Here is a 6,314-nt window from a genome sequence, read left to right on the forward strand (position 1 = left end):
GGTTTCCAAGCAAACAAGTGCTGGGGTTAATTGGCAGAGACATGCTTGGTGTATAGATAAATATGGACACTGCATGTTTTTTGGGAAGGTTGAGTCACGCAGTGAATGGTGAAAGCAAAGGAAGAAAGAGGCACATGTTCACGTTATCATCCGTTCCATGTGTCACGATTTTGCAAGAATAAGAATGAATTCATAACTTGTTACTCAGAAAATATAACTTTATTCTAATTTACGCTGACATGTTTCACTCAAATCTGGCTTTCTGCAGGGCCTTTATCAGTTACATGGCTTATTTTAAAGATTTTTCTTGCACCGTTTAGAGAAATAGCTTGGAATGTTGCCCCTGAAGAAGCACATGTTTGTGTGAAAAGCATGTTGGCACATATTACTAGACTAAAAGAATAGTTTACACATGACAGGTAGGCTTTGTCTTTCACAAGTCATGGCACCTGGGAGGGAATGCGAAAGTGAACATTTTCCTTGGCTGCTGCCTTTAGTTTGCCAGCAGAATGACATGCTACAGATTGGTAAAGTGCATTGCATCCTCTATTGATCCAACAATCCCAATGATAGCAGCAGATCGACACACCATTCCAACCTTTCTTTTATGAGCGCATACTATCCCCTGACCTATTTCTCTATGCTTCGAGTGCGAACGGATTGCCACGCTGTCTTGCTCTTAATTTAGTGCTATTAATTTATTTATTTCATTTATGAAGTGCAGTAAGCCCATGAGCATCCAGGCGCTGTTACAAAACTAGCTACATGCAAGAAATGCCAGTGAAGCGTCAAGATTTTAGGGAAGACCCCACTGGTGTTAAGCAAACAGCCACGTTTTTAAGGCTCTTTGGAAGGCCGAGTATGATTGCTCAGCCCTCAAGGTGGGCGGAAGAGTGTTCCATTGATTTGCTGCTACTGTAGGGAAGCTTGTGCTTCCACCTCTCACCTGTTTGAATTTCGGCTGGACCAGCCCGTGTGTATAGGCCGCTCTCAGTGGCCTGGCTGAGCGAGCTTTCGTGATCTTCTGCGCAATGCAAGGAGTAGGTAAATTGGAGAGGCATCTATAGGTAATGGACAGGGTTTTAAAGATAATCCGTTCTCGAATCGCTAGGCAGTGGGCGTCTCTTCTTGCACTTAAAATGCGATCTCGTTTTAGAATACTGAAGGCTGCTCGCAGAGCATTGTTCTGGATCACCAGCATCTTGCCAATGTTGTGCGAAGAGGTGTCAGCAAGGAGAGCATTACAGTAGTCGATTCTTGACCCAACGACAGCTCGGCAATCGTCAGGCAACATAACTAGATATCAAATGTTTGATTTGAAAGTATTGATAGAGTCAGGATATTAAGAACTCTATTATGTGTCTTCCTATTTTCCACAACACGTAATATGCTCAGCACAGTCAGTGCACCTATGGTTTGTGATCCTGGGTGCCACCGTTCTTTGCAAATGAACTTTCTGAAGAGAATTCTGTGAACTTTGATTCCAAGTCCCAGCAGGCTGCTGTAATTTGTAAGAACCCTTTCTCAGGTGGATTTTGGCAACATCCAGCATCAAATATTTCTATGTGAGTCTGCTTTCTCATGGGTATTCTGGGTGCTTTGACTCCAAGTAACCACAGGAATCAATTTTCTGTAAGTTTCACAATGAGATTCTGTTATCTTTGACTACGAGCATCATCATTCAACAGTTTTGTGTAAGTGCACTTTTTTTAAACATCTTTTTATTCGCATTTTTAAGCACAGTACAATACAGTAATGAGCACAGCACATCCAAAATGTGTGTTTGAAGCATAGTTCTTGTTGCATACGATTTTTAGTTAAAATTTCTGGCTGTACTTGTTAAACATGCTTCTCTCTTCAATTTACACCACTGCCTCCCACCCTCGTAACTCCCATACCCCTCAATCAACAACAACACCCATGCCACCCTACCCCCTGAACTGTAAGTTGCTCCCGTGCCTTTCTGGCCTCTGTGGCTAAGTGCTTGGTGTGCGGTTTGCCCTCGACACTTTACCGATTTGTCCCTTATTAAGCTGGCCGTCCTGATTTTCTACTTGGTTGTCTCCCTTCCCCTTTTGCCTCTTATATGTATGGGTCTGTTAGTTCTCGGAATTCTATTGCTCTAGTGGGGCTATGTGTCTTCTTTCCCGCCACCACTGTCGTTCCATTCTACGAGTTTTCGAAAGGAGTGCGGCTCGCTCGGATGGGGAAGGGGGGATCTTTGCCTTCCAGTGGATGATCAGGAGTTTCCTTGCCGTAAATAATATTATACCTATGAGTTTGCGGGTTAGCGTGTCCTCGTGCCAGTCATCGGCCTCCGCCACCATTAGCATCACCTCAGGTGTGAATGCAACGGTGGCCCCGCTGATACCACCTATCTGCCTATGTACCCCCCTCCAGTAGGGGGAGATCTTAGGGCAGTGCCAAAGTATATGGCCCATAGTGCCTGTGGTGCTGCATTCCCTCCAGCATTCGTTTGATTGGACAATCCCCATCATCTGTAGTGTTGTAGGGGTGAAATATAGTGGTTGCAGAATTTTATATTGGATCTCTCTGTTTCTGAGGTTGGTGGAGATTATTGGTATGGCAGTGTAGTATTCCAGGATGTCCGATATCCCGATGTGGGCCCCTAGGTCCTCGGACCAAATGTGCGCTAGTGTGTGGTTCTGCCCCAGGTTACTCGGTACTGCCATTTGGTAGAAGGTACGCAAATGTGGGAAGGATTGTAGGTGTTGCTCCATCTCCATCTCGCAGTGAGCTGGGGTCAGTGGTTGGGGGGTCTGTGCTGCGTATTGGTGTATCGTGGTACATATTGTGTGGTATGTGAGCCAGCCACCTATATCCAGGCCCAGATTATTGCGTGTGTCTTGGAACGTCTGAATTTCACCCCCCCCCCTCGCAAATGTCCATCAGTCGTATGTTGGCCCATTCTAGATCCTGCTTATGGTGTATTTTCTGCGCTAGTCAGTAGGATAGTATTGCCCTGGTGCTGGACCATGGTGGTGCGTACAGGGTTATTTATTTATTTATTTATTACATTTGTTACACGCCCAGACCCTTGGGTAACACGGCGAGGTTACAGACAGTTTGTTTCAATAACATTAAGTGGGGATCATTTACAGCAAAATTACAATCAGAAAGTCAAAGCGAATTTACATTTACAAGCAAAGAAAATAGAAGTTACTTAAGTATTTACAGGTGCTAGAGTAGTGGCATTATTCGTATTGGTTGAATAGCCATGTTTTGAGAGACTTTTTGAAGCCCAAAAATGATTCCTCTTTTTTGACGCTGAGTTGAAGGGAGTTCCAATGTTTTGGACCTTGACATTTGAAGCTGCTGCCCCCAGCTCTGGAATTTCTGAAACGAGGTGTGGCGAGAAGTAACAGATTGTTGGATCTTAGAGCACTGGTGACATCTTTTTTGGTGATAACTTTGTTTAGATAGGATGGACTTTTGTTTTGGTTGCATTTAAAAGTGATGCATAGTGTTTTGAAGATGATTCTAGCTGCTATGGGCAGCCAATGGTGATCTCTTCTGGTTTTAGAGATGTGGTCTGATTTTCTGATTCCTAGGGCCACCCATAGGGCTTTATTTTGTATCAATTGAATTTTTTTTAGATTGGTTCTGGAAGTACCTGACAGCATGACATTGTAATTATCTAATCTGGACAGTATCAAAGCTCTGGCCAATGTGATACAGTTAGCAGGGATGAGGAATTGCCTGCAACGGGTGATACATTTCGCTGTGTAGGCAGTGGAAGATGAGAGGTGACTGATATGTTTGGTCATCGTGAGATTGGCATCCAGATGGTCTCCTAGAGTTTTTACCGGCCTCAGAACTGATATTATGGAGCCATTAATATTGATAGTGGCGTAGTCAGGGTGTAGGGCTCCTATCTTAGGTTTGGAACCCACAATGAGAATCTCTGTCTTCTCATCGTTGAGGCATAGACTATTTAGTGCCATCCAATTTTGGATAATGGCGTAGATTTTGTTGATCGTTCGAGATAGTTCCCTGTGAGTGGAATGAGGATCTGGGTGTCATCTGCAAAATTAGTGTAGATGACACCCATATCATCTAAGGTAGAGATTAGGAGTTTGGTGTAAGCTTTATAGATGGTAGGGGATAGGCAAGATCCTTGCGGTACTCCAATAGGGACTGGAATAGGGTCAGCAGCTTCTTTACCTATGGCGACTCTAGAGGTTTGTTCGTCTAGGAACGATTTGATCCACATAGTGGCATTGGTGGAGAAATTGAAATCTTTAGCTAGGGTGGAGCAGAGCTTGTCATGATCAACCAGGTTGAACGCTGCAGACAGGTCTAATAGTAGGAGTATGCAGAGTTGACCTGAATCCCTAATAGAGTCCATCTGAATTTTAAGGTCCAGTAGGGCTGTTTCGGTGCTATGGTTCAGCTTGAAGCCAGATTGTCTGGACCCTAGGAGATGATTTTGTTCCAGGTGAGCTTGGACTTGGTTATACGCAATTTTATCGAGAATTTTCAGAAGGAAGGGGACTGTCTTTATAGGACGGTAATTGGTGGGTATTCTGGGGTCTAGTGTGGTTTTTTTTTTTAGGAGGGGAGTGACCCAGGTCTCTTTAATGATATCTGGGACACAGTTGGTGTTGAAGGATGCGTTAACAAAGTTGATAATAATGGGTGTGAAAGAGTGGACACATGATTTCAATATTTCGGCTGGGGCAGTATCTCCTTTGCAATTGGATGCTTTGAGTTTAGTGATGGTGTCCATGAATTAGTCTTGGGAGACTGAGGTGAATGAGAAGATGGGGCTAGTGTTCAGGGTGGGATTCAGGGTGAGGTTGTCTTTGGGAGGTTTAGTGGCTAGTAGTTGCTTTTTTATTGATATTTTCATTTGTAAGAGGTTAATTTTGGTAGCTAAGGCGTCTTGAATGGTGGTGCACCATTCTTTACTGGTATTTGTGATGGCTGAGGTAGGTATAGGGTTTTCCACTCCTCTCAAAATTGAGAAGAGCTCTTTGGAGTCAGAGGTAACGATACTGATTTGGTCGTTATAGGCATTGGCTTTACACCTAATGATGGCTGATTTGTATTTTTTGTTCGCTGATTGAAAAGTGCTTTCCGTCTCTATAGTGGGGTGTTTTCTGTGTGCGTGTTTCTTTCTCCTGAGCGTAACTAGCTCTTCATTGAACCAGAAACATGACTGTTTCTCTGAGCGTTTGGTTTCGGTGGTTATTGGGGCTACCACTTTAATGGTAGCAGTGAAGCATATTTGATAAGTGTCTGCTAGGAGACATGGGTTCTTACTAGTATTAGACACTGTGTCAAGAGTTTTGCTAATGATGGGGTTGAGACAATCTGGGGTGAGCTTGCGTAGATTTCTGGATTCGTATGTGTTAGTGGTATTGGATTGGTACATGTGGGTGTGTCGGAGATGACAGTTATTGTTATTGTTATTTTGCATTTATATAGCGCCTTATATACCATTGGTATGGTCTGAAGGCGCTGGTAGGTTGAACGCCCTGGGGAACCGAAGTTCAGGTCAGTAGAGAGAGTAGAGAGAGTCAAGGTGCATGTGAGCACCGGGTATGTGTGCAGCTGGTGCGGTATTCGTGTAGTAGCTGGTTTTTAGCGGTAGGTGTGGTGGTTGAGAGATCAGTAGTATGTGTTCGTTCTGGCAGGATTTATCCAGACCGAATGTGGCTGCGTTATGCATGAGGAGAACGCCTGGCTGGGGGGTGTGTAACCAGCAGTCTTTACTTAGAATGATGTGGAGTGAGCGGCGGATGTTGGTATGAGAACAGTTATACCGAATGGTGTCATAGTATCTCTGTGTTCTAGTTAAGTGGTGGTGTAAAGAAGAGAGTAAGCGTGGTGGTGAGATATGATGGGTTATATGCTCTTTCAAACGTTATCTGCATTCCAAACCATACTATGTACGTCACGCACCACGCACTCGTCCGTTTTATGTCCTCACACGGACTATGCATTCACCCCCTCTGGTCCCTCACCCCCTCAACGCACTCACCCCCTCTACGCACTCACCCCCTCTATGCACTCAACCCCTCCACGCACTCATCCCCTCCACGCACTTGTCCCCTCCACATAGAGAGGCTATTGGGCACACTTCTAAATGCACTTTTTACAGAGATGCTATTGGGCACATTTCTGAATGCACTTTTCATAGAGAGGCTATTGGGTACACTTCTAAATTCAACTTCTAAATGCACTTCTAAATTCAACTTTCACAGAGAGGCTATTGGGCGCACTTCTAAATGCACTTTTCACAGAGAGGCTATTGGGCACACTTCTAAATTCAACTTATAAATGCACTT

Source organism: Ambystoma mexicanum, chromosome 5p (assembly GCF_040938575.1).
Source record: "Ambystoma mexicanum isolate Mex_15411 chromosome 5p, UKY_AmexF1_1, whole genome shotgun sequence".
Classification (NCBI taxonomy): Eukaryota; Metazoa; Chordata; class Amphibia; order Caudata; family Ambystomatidae; genus Ambystoma; species Ambystoma mexicanum.